Source organism: Rhinolophus ferrumequinum, chromosome 2, assembly GCF_004115265.2.
Source record: "Rhinolophus ferrumequinum isolate MPI-CBG mRhiFer1 chromosome 2, mRhiFer1_v1.p, whole genome shotgun sequence".
In the NCBI taxonomy this organism is placed as follows: Eukaryota; Metazoa; Chordata; class Mammalia; order Chiroptera; family Rhinolophidae; genus Rhinolophus; species Rhinolophus ferrumequinum.
This window is the reverse complement of record NC_046285.1, coordinates 57,674,956-57,688,583: the sequence shown is the minus strand read 5'-3', so window position 1 is coordinate 57,688,583 and position 13,628 is coordinate 57,674,956. Positions and strand designations below refer to the sequence as shown.

Sequence of the window (13,628 nt, the reverse complement as noted above, 5' to 3'; positions counted from 1 at the left end):
AGCTGGTTTTATGGCACATAGTTGGACAATTTTGGACTACCTATCGTATTTATAGAAGAGACGATATAAGCTACAAGAGGAGAATTGATTTGTCCAAAATCTTAAGGAGTGACTGATCGTGGCTCAGGGCTTGGGTCCCCTTGCTTCCTGACCAGTGCTGGTAATTGCTGGAAGATTCACTGGGGATTAGAACAAGCAGTTTCGTGATGCAGTCCCAAAAGCCACGAAGTGGGCAATGAGTCTGATAAATGGCTCTTCTGACCTATGAAAACCTTTATAGCCAACAGTGGAGCACGATCGTGCTAAGAAATAGCACCACTAGGAAACCAAGATACAGATTCCCTTCTCAGAGCAGACTTGTCTTTCCCTGTACCACCGTTTTCCCCAGTGTCTCATCTCTCTCTCCTTTCTCCTCCTCTGATTCAGTCTGGAGTCATTTTAGACCAGATTCGTTCCTAACCAACTTCACTGATCCTAGTTATTGAGCACTACTCAGGAACTTCGGATTAGAATCAATCTTACAACTTAAAATGGGCATTCTACCTTCCCACCCTTCCCCACCAAGTTTCTCTTGAAAATCTGGTTTTATTCTGGGTCTTCCTGCCTGACGTCTGTCCTATGAAGAAGAACTCATGCAAAACTAAGTTCCCAGGAGGGGAGTCAGGGATTGGGGTCTGGGGGTGGGGATTATTATATGACTCACCTGCCATTAGAAGAAGTACAGACTTGATTCTTGGTGACTTCTTCAGGTGAATTCCCCCCAATTCCTCCCCCTACCCCAAACTAATAGGTTGACTTCCTACATGTAGTTGCATTCTGGATGGCCGCATTCCTAAGGTGAATGTACAGCCTTTCAAACCAGTCACTTCCTTGTTTGGGTGTGGGGGTGGGGGAGTGAGATTTTTCTGTAACAGGACAGCATGTGGAACAGTTTAGACTCCACTTCTTTTGGGGTTAAACATTTACTTCGAGTTAGGAATTCTCTTATAAGTGGGGCATGTTCTTCAAGTGCCAGAGAAGAGAAGGGTGATTTTTCTGACATCCTCTAGCCTGCTTTTCCATTTATGGAAATGTTTACCCACCACACTGATCTATTGGAAGAGAAGGAGGTGACTCAGGGCTTAGGAGAAGCAGGATTTGAATTCTTGTTTCCAGAAACAAAGTCGCTCCCCTCCCCCCTCCCCCGCCCCCACCCCTCCCCCTCCATTCCTTTGCCCCTTGTTCTGGAAGCTGAGGAGAGCATGTCGCAGTGCTGTTCCCCTCTGGCCTCAGGATCACCTCCTTGCAGTGGGACTCAGGGTGTGTGAGAGGGAGTGAGAGCCAGCGGAGGGCCAGCTGCCTGTGAGACCTGACGTCGCGTGAGTACATCATTATTGCCTGAGCAAATGGCATTTCTGCTCTCAGACCCTGCCTGAGTTTACAGCCCTGACAGCTGGCTCGCTTGCCCGGTGATGGGACTTGTTACTGGGAGCTGTGACTGCTTTAATTTGGGGTGTGGACAGCTGCTTTCCCAGGAGAGTACTCCTCACAGTGGGATTTGGAGATGGATTCTGCCTAAGGAAAAATTCTATTTGTGTATAAAAAAAATTAGAGAGCTATTTCCTCCCACCTGAGGCCTAGCTTGAGTTAGGTAGGGAGGTAATTTTGGAGTGTTGTCTGTCTGATTGCTAAGGCTAAAGCAACAAGCCCGAAAGGGTGTTTGGGGATGCTTACTTAGCCAGGGATAGTTTTAGCTTGAGAAGCAGAGTTATGTTGGACTTAAGAGTACGTCAGATGTTGTGATAGAGCATTTGCACAGCATCCACAGTCTGGAATAAATACCTGGTGTGCAGGACCTTGTGTAGATTTGATGGACTGACAGTGCTGGGAAGAGACTATTCAGTTGATCTGTCTCATTTTACAGCGTGACGAGGGCCCGTGGAGCCCCAGAGGGCACAGCTAGCTTGCTTTGCAGGTATGTGCTAATGAGGTGGGATTAGAACACGTATCTTCTCACTCTCACCTCAGTCCTTCTTCCACTACACTTAAGCTGCCCTTTCAGGCAAAGGCAGAGAGTGTGCCTATTTTGCAGATGAAGAGATTGGGACTCTGAGATGCCCCAATTGCCCACACTTTCTGTTCCAATCGTGAGAAACTGACAACTAGAACCATGTTCTCCCAGTTCAGATCGCTGTCGTGTTACATGGGTTTAGATGTCTGAATTTGCTGGTTTTTAAAATTTTACTTTTTTTTTTTTTTTCCTTTTTTGATTTCTACTACTTGCCTTTTTTCTGCTGTTGGTTATGTGAATGTTGTTTGAATGTGAGCTGCTGCCTTCTGATCTGCTTTGCTGCCTGTATCTTTATCTTTTCTGAAAGGGGATGATAGCTTGTCCAAAAGGCAGAACTGAATAGCAGAGCCCTTTATTTCAGTTTCATCCATGGCAGTGGAAATTATGCACGGGACTTGAAAGAAATTGAGCAGGCCTTTCCATCTAAGCCTCTATCCCTATTTTTGAAGCAGCAAGAATTCTGGAGTATTATTCTCTCCCATTCAAAGGTGAGCTCTGATTCGAATAGATTTTAAACTCTCTCTCTCTCTCTCTCTCTCTCTCTCTCTCTCTCTCTCTCTCTCTCTCTCTCTCCCTCCCTCCCTCTCCTTCTTTGATGCCGTGGCAGCATTTGAGAGATACTAAGAAGCTCACTACCTCGTTACAGTCCACCAGATGCCATAATGAATAACTCTTTGTGGTCAGTTCAGTTTCTGATCAACGTGGGGCCCTTTTCTCCAACGCAGAGAGGACAATGGAGATGTGTTTCGGGGAAGCACTTTGATGCCAGTGGCATTAGGTAGCAGATTTAATGGAGAAGAGAAAGTGCTCTGAGACCTACATTTGTTCCGCTCAGTGTTGCAGGGCGGGGAAGAAGCTTTGTAAGTTGTTCTGAGGTCCTGGGGAGGCAGGTCTTGACCACATCTTCCAGGTACCTGCATGCAACCTGTCTCCTCCTCCGTGGCCTGTGGCTGGGTGGGGATTGGAGGCCCTGCTCTCCAGGTGGGAGCAGGCTGCCTTGAAGCTGGAAGGCTTGGGATGTTTTCCTGCTGTGGTGCTGATGGACAGGGGCACTCAGACATTAGGGGTGGTGGTATCAGTGTGAACAAACATTATTCCTGTTAATAAGGAGAACGGGTAGGAATTGATTGCTTCCCGGTGCCAAACATGGGGCTAAGCACGTGACCTAAATCGTAGAGTCACTACCACAGCTACCCATGTATACATACAATTTAAGAAAGTTATTTTTAATTTTGGTAAAATACACATACTATAGCATTTACCATTTTAACCATTTTAGGTGTACAGCTCAGTACTGTTAAGTACAGTCACGTGTTGTGCAACTAATCTCCAGAACTGTGTTCACCTACAAAACTGAAACTCTGTACCCATTTAAATATTAACTCCTCATTCTCCCTTCCCGCCAGCCCCTGACAACCGCCATTCTACCTTCTTTATGTATGAGTTTGACTACTCTACGTATCTCACATAGGTGGATTTATACAGTGTTGATCCTTTTCTGACTGGTTTATTTCACTTAGCATAATGTCTTCAAGTTTCATCTATGGTGTAGCATACGCCAGAATTTCCGTCCGTTTTAAGGCTGAATAACATTCCCTTGTATGTATATACTTCATTTATTTTTTAAAATCCCTTTAGGTACGAGTATTACTTTTTTTTAACCTTCTTTTTATAGAGGAAGACCCTGAGGCTTCAAAGGGTTAAGTAAATTGCCTAAAGTCACACCGTTAGTATGGAGCTTCAGAGAGCTTGTGATCAGGAATGAACAGAGGCTGGATTTTAGCTGACAAGTGTGTGAAAAACCAGGGTGATTCTTAACTGGATAGTGCTACCTCCTCACACATGGCTGTGACATTTCAATAACCAAGTGTTCCACAGGACTGTACACAGGTATTTTCCTTTGTTTTGTATTGGCCTTTGAGAGTCTCAGAGCCAAATTTGAAGCCCACCTCAAGCAAATGGTATGAGACTTCGAGCTTTTTGTAACTCCTGTCCCTTTCCTTCACATTACTTTTCCTTCCCCGCTCCCCAGTTTTTTCACTTTTAAAAAAGTCATGACCTGTGTGCATCTTTGCCAGGTACTACTTAAGACCTTCTGTGGAACAAGACAAAATATGTAAATCAGTGACATAATATCAGGTATTTTTGTAATTAAGAACAGCTGGTCTGCGGAGCAGTGGATGGAGACTAAAGATGTGAGTTTTTGACTTGGCACTGCTCACTCAGTGGTTAGCTCGGGCAATGATACATCCTCCTTTCTGAGTCTCGGTTTTCTCACCTGGAAGATAGGGTTGTTGATGATGACAGCGAACATTTCACCGTGCTGAGCCCTACACAAGGCACTCTGCATTATTTATCTCTTTCAATGCTCCCAGCACTCCCCCAAGGCAGGTGTTATTATCCTCATTTTACCTGAGAAAAGTAAGGTCTAGAGAAGTGGGGAAACTTGCCAAACTCCTACAGGTTCTGAGTGCAAGCATTAGTGATCCATGTCTGACTCCGAAGCCCAGGGTGTTAGCCACAGCACTGGGCATTTGCCCTTCAGCAGTCTGTAAGGTTTCTTTCATCTGTGGCATGTATTTGTCTAATTTTATTAAATCTTTATTGGATTCCCACTTTTGTGCCTTGTACTGTTCTGGGCGCTGATCCAGCACTGGGTTTAGAGTAAAGAAAAAGACACAGGAAACAATGATCCCTTGGAGCTTACATTCCAGTAGGGATGTGTGGAGGAGGCAGATAATAATAATAAAAGAACATGTAAACATAGAGCATGCTAAGTAACACTTAGGAAGATTCACATAGGGTGCTCTGACAGAGTGAATGGAGAAAGAGCGCTGGGAGGTGATAGTTTAAGCTGAGATCTGAATGGCAGGAGCCAGCCATGTAAAGGTCAGGGGGAAGAGCTTTGTGGGCAGAGGGCACCATTGATACAAGGGCTGTGGGGTGAGAATGGGTTTGTGTTTCAGGAAGAGAAGGAACCCGGTGTGGTTGGAGGTAGTGGGCTGCACAGGGAGAAGCCTGAGGAGAGTGGGGAGGGGCTGGTAGGTGTTAGTGAGCTAGAGCAAGGTCTTGGACCTGAATCTAGGTGTGATGGGAAGCATCTGAGTTATGTTTTACCAGCATCATTCTGTCTGCTGTGGGCGGGTGGCGGGGGGGGGTGGATTGTAAGGACAGGGCAAGAGTAGAAGCAAGAAGGAGGTTAGGAGGAGCCTCTTGCAATCATCCACATGGGAGGTTAGCAGTTACTTTGATTAAGGTGGTAAGAGTGGGTCCAGAAAGAAGTGAATGGGTTCATGATATGTTCTGTAGAGATTGTATGCAGGATGTCAAGTGCAATTTCCTTCAGAGAAGTGTTAAGCTCAATGGGAAGGTGTCTGGGAGACCCTGACGGAGGTGAAAACATATGCACAGACTTGCAGCTGATCCAAACTAAGGAGTCTGTGTGCTCCCCACTTTAGTTTCTAACCTTGAGCTTCTGGCTAAGGAACGGAGGGCAGTGGCTTCCTGCCTCTGACTTCCTGGCTGAGAGCTGCTGGAATGCCTCAAAATAAGCCCTGAAGAACATGCCATTTCCTTTGCTCTCCCTGGGTATTTGTATAAAGCATTCTTTCCCATCAGGAATACAGAACATTCAGAGTGATGTTGACTTTATAGGCCATATTTAACATAGTGTTTTTCCTTGATGTGTCGTCTGTTCTTGCAGAGATTCCAGCCTCCAGGAAACTCTGGTGAGAAGCCTTCAACCAACCACCCTGTAAGATGGGTCTGGAAGGTGTAATGGGAGCCCAGAAGAGCTGGGGCTTCAAAGCCCCACCTTGGTTTGAGGACCCTGGTCCAAGGGTACTTCCTAGCCCTCCTCTTTCATTTACATATGAATTCACACTTGCTGGCCCTTGCCTGCTCCCTGTAATTACTTTTAATGGACTCAGCTTTCCTGTAATTCTCCATGTTTCAGTGGAGAAACTGGTCTCAGAGAAGTTAGGTGATTTAGTCCGTTTAAGGTTGTGGAGATCGAAGATTCCTGACAGAGCCTTGTGCTCTAGCTACCAGGCCAAAGTGACCTCGCATGTGATCTCGTGGTGATCTTGTACTACACTCAGCCTAAGCCTCAGATGCTCAGAGATTGTAAACTAAGTCATCTGAAATTCACTCTTGAGGCTTCTTGACTCACTCCTCTTCAAATAGTTTGCAGTCTATATTTACCAGGTTTTTTCTTTTAAGACTCTTTAATATCATCTTAAAAACAATGTCTTGTTTTTTACTCACTTGAATTCCTTTTAAAATTTCTTTCATATTACCCATTCATTTAGTCAACAAACATTTATTGAGTTCTTACTGTATGCCAGGCATTGTGCTAGGTGCTGGGGATTGATTCAAAGATAATTTGGAGGCGTTTGGAAGGGGAGTGGATAATTACAGCACAGTGAGATAAGTGCTATAATAGAGGGATATATAAAGAGCTAGAAATAGCACTATGAATAACATCTCTGAACAAATTGCCTTCTTTTTTCCTTTTGGATTATTCCCTTATGTATATTGCCCAAAGTGGGATTACTGGGTCATTTAAAAGATGAAAACAATTTGGCACAAAAAGACGTAATGGCTTGCATGGGGAATACAGCTCAATTTTCAACGGGGAAAAATTGTTGACAACTCCAGATTTAGATACTTCACCAGGAGGACTGGGTGGTTTTTGTAGTATGCCTGTCAATATCAGCAAGATGGCTTTCAGGGGGAGCACCTATTCTAAACATGTCAGTCTGTGTGTAGAAACACATATCCTTATATTTAACCTCACAAGTTAATTGTTAATTCTCACAAGAACCGAGCTATATGAGTCTGATTGTTTCCATTTCACAAATTGAAACCGTGCCTTTGTTAATGAGAGGTGACTTGCCCAGGATTCCATAGTCAGTTTGAGGAGAATCCAAGTATCAAGTGCAGGTTTTCTGATTCTACGATTCCCATCCTGTTCTCTATGCTCTGCTCATCAACTGTGGGTACTTAGGCTCCAGCTAGGGCCTCAAATTCATTTAACGAGCTGTAGGGACTCTTCTCAAGGAAGTCAAGATCTACAAAACAGGTATAGAAGTCCTAGCCCCCAAAGTCATTGCCAAGGAACAGTGTCCTTCTGGACTTTGGCCTGAAATGACCTGACGGTCCACTGATCCAGGTCCTGATTTTGGCCCAGGTCCTGGAAGGTTACTACATGACCTTAGTACTGGAGCCCAGAATCCCAAGTGAAGCTGAAACCATGCCATAGTTCTGCTTTGAAACATTTATTATTTTCCAAGAATATTTAGCTCTGTGTGTCCCTGACTGTAAGTTTATTTATTTTGTCATTTAAAATATTTTCCTAGTATTTATGGCATTAAGTAAAAACTTCTGCCCCTGGGACCGAGGGCTCATCACAACCAGATGACAATACATGCCCACTGTGAACTTCCTTGATGCTCCCTCTTACTCATTCTTAAGTCGGCCACATTTCCTGCCATTCCCACAAATGCCCTGCGTTTTCTTACCTTCATGCTTTAGCTCATGCTGCATGCTCTTCTTTTAGCCTGAGAGGACCTCTCCCATCTGCATCCGCAGACCTCTTCTTCCTCCGGTAAACTTCTGCACATGTGACACTTTCTGAATGAAATAATCCCTGATCATCTCCCCACTACCCACACTCCCCACCAGCCATACTCCCGTACACTAAAGTGATTTCTCTGTTCTCTCTTCTGCTAACTCACACCACGGTGGGCTGTGAGTCACTAGAGAAAACTCTGGTGCTTATGAGCATAAGATCTTGGCTGTGATATCTCCTTGCTGTGTGATCAGTCAGGTCAGTTAGCCTGATTGAGCCTGTGTTTCCTCATCTGTCAAATGGGTATAAATAATCATGCCAAGTCATAGAGTTGTTCTGAGGATTTGTATTGTTATCTGTGCTTCTAAGGCACTTGCTGTCTTCTACTGTGCTGATGTCTTTTCTCTCCTTCTAGACTGGGAGCTCCTTAAGGGCAGAAAGGGAATCACAGCTTGCTTGTGTCTTTGACCTGCTACAAAGTTTCTTTTAAGGGAGGGGATTCCATACAACTTAACTGGTGACACAAGTGCAGGCTCATTACCAGTTGGAGGCTCCAGTCACACAGTGCCAGGCCTGGTGGGAGTTCTGAGATATAGAGCTTTGGGCACACACAGTGTGTGTTGGATAGGCCTCTGGCTCCTGCTACTTCAGTGACAGGAAAGCAGCTAGAGCCTGTGTTCAGCCTGTGTTCTTCTAATTTACCAGATTGGTAGTGCTGGCATTTTCCGACAGGTAGAGTGGAAATCCTGCTTGGAACATGACACTTAGTTTCTTTCCTGGGTCTTCCATGGCTGAAAGTTCCAGGCTACAGGAAAGGGTGCATGAAGGTGTGGGTTTGGGACAACTCTGAAAGCTACCTACTCTTCTGATTTCTCTGGGGGTAGGGCCTTTCAGAGGAAGCTCTCCTTTAGACACTGCCACCCTTGCTATGTTTGGAAGCTGACCACGGAGGGGGATTTTGTTCTTGAAAGGATAGCTCCACTATTTAACTTTTGCCTGTGTCATTTCCCAAAATGCAGTACCCATGAGTGTCAAGATCCAAATGTTTTAGCCAGGCACGCAAGGTCCTCCACGTTCTGGCCGCAACACTCCTTTCTAGCCTCATGTACCACCACATGCCTCCATGTCCTCTACCACTGACTGGCCTCACCAGATTAGTCACTTTCCCCGAGAACACACTGAACTCATCCTCAGGACCTTAGGACATCATGTTCCCTGGGCCTCTTTCCTACTCCTCATACATGGAAATCCTCTTGGCTGTTCAAGTTTAGAAGTCACCTGCAGAGCTTTTCCAGGCCTTCAAAATGGCATTGCATGTACTTGTGCTTTGCACACTTTTCATTCTGTTTTGTGTATTCAAGCACGTCCCCAGTGAGGCTGTGAGCTCTTGGAAAGCTCAAGGCATATCTGCCTCAGTACCTATATCTGCTGGGTCATACACTGTGCCTTACTAAGGACAGGAGGTGCTAGCAAATGCATTTTTTGTGTACCTCTGAATGCACGGCACATGACATCCTGTCACCTAACATTTGTGCCAGAGGGGTGTTCAGAGCTCATACGAGGGTTACGTGCAATTTGTTTGATCATGAGCCCAGCCATTTGAATGGTGTTTGAATTGGCCTGATATCAGCTCATTGCTAACCTTTCTCAGGTGGGCTTCCCACATACCCAGCAGATGTCTGCTCAGTGCTAGGGCTCTGAGCTTTGTATTTCACTTAGGAGCATAACAGCAAGGCGGAATTCAAGAAGGGTCTATCTGCTTCTAATGTCAACATTTTTTTACTTTGGAAGTTCAGCCTTTGTTTTTTTATTCCAAATCTCCCTGAAATGTGAAAAATAGCAGAAGAGTTTTTTTTTTTTTTTTTTAAGGTATATTTCTGCCTCTAGATGAATAGCTGTTCATAGTGTAGTTGTAAGTGCAAATTAATAAAACACGTGTCATGGACCCTGATTTTGAAGACCAGGGTTCCAGTCCTGGATTTACTACTTCCTAGCCTGAAACTTTGCCTAACCTCCCTGAACCTTAGTTCCCTCAATAGACAGTTGGGAAATCTTTCTCATAGGGTTGATGGAAAGTTTAAATGAGGTTTTGGACATTAAATCGGGATTTTTACTGCTATGTGGCTCATAAACTGGATTTGAAGGCCATTTATTTTTTATTTTAAAAGGATTTCATTAAAAATGTAGCTAACATACAATATTATATGAGTTTTAGGTGTATACCATAGTTATTCAATATTTATAGACCTAAAGAAATGATCACCATGATAAGTCCAAAAACCATCTGATACTGTACCATGCTATCACAATATTGTCTGTATTCTCCATGCTGTATATTATTCCCCATGACTTATTTGTTTTATATCTGGAAATTTGGACCACTTATTCCCCTTTACCTTCCCCTCTGCCTTTTTCATTTTTTAATTACAGTTGACATGCGATATTATTTTATATTAATTTCCGGGGTACAGCATAGTGGTTAGACATTAAGAAGTGATCCCCCCAGACTAGTCCAGTACCCACCTGGCACTGTACATAACTATTACCATATTATTGTCTATATTCCCTATGCTTTACTTTACATCCCCATGACTATTTTGTAGCTTGAATTTGTACTTCTTAATCTCTTCATCTTTTTCACCCTGCCCTACAACTCCCTTCCATCTATCATCCCAAGAAATCTAGTATCCATCTGACATCATATATATTTATTACAATGTTATTGACTATGTTCCTTATGCTGTACCCTACATCCCCATGACTACTTTGTAACAACCAATTTGGACTTATTAATCCCTTCCCCTTTTTTCATCCACACCTCCAAGCTCCCACTCTCCCGGCAACCATCAAAATGTTCTCTGTATCTATGAGTTTGTTTCTGATTTGTTTGTTTGTTTTGTTCTTTAGATTCCACATATAAGCAAAATCCCATTGCATCTGTCTTTCTCTGTCTGGCACACTCCACTCAGCATAATACCCTCCAGGTCCATCCATGCCACTGCAGATGACAAGAACACATTCCCTTCCACGGCCGAGCAATATTCCATTGTATATATGTACCACCTCCTCTTTAGCCATTTATCCATCCACAGACATCCAAGCTGCCTCCATTTGTTGGCCATTGTAAACAATGCTGCAATGAACATATGGATGCACATGTCCCCTTAAGTAGAGTTTTGGGTTTCTTCAGATAAATACTCAGAAGTGAGATTACTGGACCCTTTTTTGTTTCTTGTTACAGCCTTTGTTTTATAGTCTATATTGTCTATTTCAAAGTCTATTTTAAAGTCTATTTGGTATAAGTATGGCTATCCCAGCTTGTTTTGTTGTTGTTTGCTTCTATTTTCACAGAATACCTTTTTCCATCTATTTACTTTCCATCTTTGTGTGTATCTTTCAATCTGAAGTGATTTTCTTGTAGGCAGCACATGTAAGAGTTTTGTTTTCTTATCCATTCAGCCCTCTTATGTCGTTTGATTGGAGCATTTAGTACATTTACATTGAAAGTAATTGTTGATAGATATGTAGATATTGCCATTTCATTATTCTATTTTTGATTTTTTTTTTTTTTCCATCTTAAAGAAGTCCCTGTAACATTCCTTGTAATACTGGTTTGGTGGTGATGAAATCATTTAACTTTTTCTTGTCTGGGAAGCTCTTTATCTGTCCTTCAATTTTAAATGATAGCCTTGCTGGATAGAATAATCTTGGTTGTAGATCCTTGCTTTTCATCATGTGGAATATTTCCTGCCAATCCCTTCTAGCCTGCAAAGTCTCTGTTGAGAAATCAGCTGACAATCTTATGGGAACTGCCTTAGAAGTTACTAGTTGCCTTTCTCATGCTGCTTTCAGGATCCTCTCTTTGTCTTTAACCTTTGCCATTCTAATTATAATGTGTCTTCACGTGGGCCTGTTTGGGTTCATCTTGTATGGGACTCTCTACACTTCCTGGGCTTTTATGCCTATTCCCTTTGCCATGCTAGAAAAGTTTTCTGTCATTATTTCTTCAAATAGGTTCTCAACCCCTTGCTTTCTCTCTTCTCCTTCTGGTACCCCTATGATGCTATGTTGTTAGGCTTGATGTTGTCCCAGAGGTCTCTTAAACTCTCCTCGTTTTTTAAAATTCTTTTTTCTTTTTGCTGTTCTGATTGGGTGTTTTATACATTGTCTTCCAAACTGCTGATTCGATCCTCTGCTTCATCTAGTCTGCTGGTGATTCCTTCTGGTGCATTCTTCATTTCAGTTATTGTATTCTTCACTTCTGACTGGTTCTTTTTTGTGGTTTCTATGTCCTTTTTTATGCTTGCTATTTCTTTGTTAAAGTTCCTTGAGCATCCTTATAACTATTGTTTTGAATTCCTTGAGCATCCTTATAACTATTGTCTTGAACTCTGTCTCTGGTAGGTTGCTTGCCTCCATTTTGTTTACTTCTTTTTCTAGAGTTTTGTCCTGTTCTTTTATTTGGGATCTATTTCTTTGTTTCCTCATTTTGTCTATCTCCCTGTTTTTGTTCCTATGTATGGAGGTAGATCTGCTATGTTTCCCAGTCTTGGCCAGATGGCCTTATGTAGTAAATGCCCTGTGAGGCCCAATGACAGTCTCCCTTGTGGCCTGCTCCAGGTGCTCCAGGAGTGTCCCTTGTGTGAGTTGTGTGTGCCCTCCTGTTATAGGTGAGCCTTGATTGCTATTGTCATGTCACTGGGTGGGATTGACCCTCAGGCTGATTGCCTGTGAGGTTTGGCCATGTCCACAGCTTACAGGTTCCTGTGTAGGGGGCTTACCTCAGTGAGTGGGGTTCACCCCAGCGGGCTCTGGTGCCTGATGAGACCGCCCTTTATGTATGCCGCTTGTGGGGCTAATTGGGCAGTGCTCTTCTGTGTTGTGAAGCCAGCCTCCATGTATGTTGGTTCTGGGCCTCTTGGGAGGGCCTCTGGTGCAGGCCCAGGTCAGTTACTGCCCGTGACCAGCTGGCGACTACTTGGTAGGAGGTACAAAGCGATCTGCAGGTTTTTGTTTCCTGTGCTAAATCTGGTGGCATGTGGGAGAAGCCATGCTTGGAACCGAGGACGGCTGCCACCACTACTGGACATGGGGTACCTCTGCAAAAAGCCAGGATAAACCAAGGCGTGCTGCCACCTGCCAGCTTCCTTAAAGTTCAGCCACTGCTAATACCTCATGTGGTATGCAAGTTGGGTGAGGCAGGATCTTAGGGAGTCACTAGAGTGGGAAGAGTTGTGTTTTCCAGGTTCATGTAGATTCGTGTTTGGTGCCACTGCTGAGCCTGGAGCTACTCAGCATAAGTCTCAGAGCACCCTGAGGCCCATCATTGCCCACCTGTGGCCTGTTGACTTCAACAAGAAAGAGTTCAGTGGGCATGGGGCTTGTTGCTTGCAGAGAAAGTGCCTCCTTCTTAGAGGGTGGAGTGGGATCTCAGTGAGTCAGCAAGGCAGAGCCCCAGATCTCACCAGACCAATCAGATTCAGATTTGGCTGTAAGTGTAGGGGGCAGGCTCAACACATTAAAGATGGTGGTCTCCTGCCTGGCTGCACAGGAGGAGGCCCCACCTAGGGAAAATGGCAACTGTTTTCCAGCCCTGGCCTTGAAGCCACACACCTCAGTCTGCTCCCCATATGCCTCGATGCCCCCCGAATCACCATCCCTCTGCTGGAGCCCAAGGTGAGTGGAGCCAAGGTGCTGGAGCCACTCACTGCGAGCGAGTGAGACTGTGTACAGGCCATTTGAGAGGACATCTGGGTTCTCTGCAGTCTTCCGTCCCACCTGAATTGTTGGAATCCTCACTTTATCACATTGAGATGTTGTGGGGGCTTCTCTTCCCAGCAGCAGTACTCCAGGCCTGGGACCCTGGAGTGGAGCTGGGGTCCATTGCTTCTCTGGTCGGAACCTCCACGGCTGAGATATCCCTTTCTATTTCAACCGCCACACAGAAGTTTGGGACCAGCCTGGTTCCCATCTCTGCTCTTTCTACCACTCTTGATGTGGCTTCTT

General features: G+C 44.4%; 1 protein-coding gene across 5 annotated transcripts in view; it reads left to right on the top strand.

Annotated features, from left to right (window-relative positions):
• Positions 1 to 13,628, top strand: part of LPP (LIM domain containing preferred translocation partner in lipoma) — a 656,883-nt gene that overhangs the window by 52,618 nt on the left and 590,637 nt on the right. Inside the window, exon 1 of one of the 5 annotated variants that reach the window (XM_033123210.1) lies at positions 1,278 to 1,358. The exons of 3 other annotated variants lie outside the window; for them this stretch is intronic. The gene's annotated coding sequence lies outside the window, so the exon portion shown is untranslated. Of the gene's footprint in view, positions 1 to 1,277; positions 1,359 to 1,876; positions 1,955 to 13,628 lie in introns of those variants that run through there. One more of the 5 variants, XM_033123220.1, reaches the window with a different exon arrangement.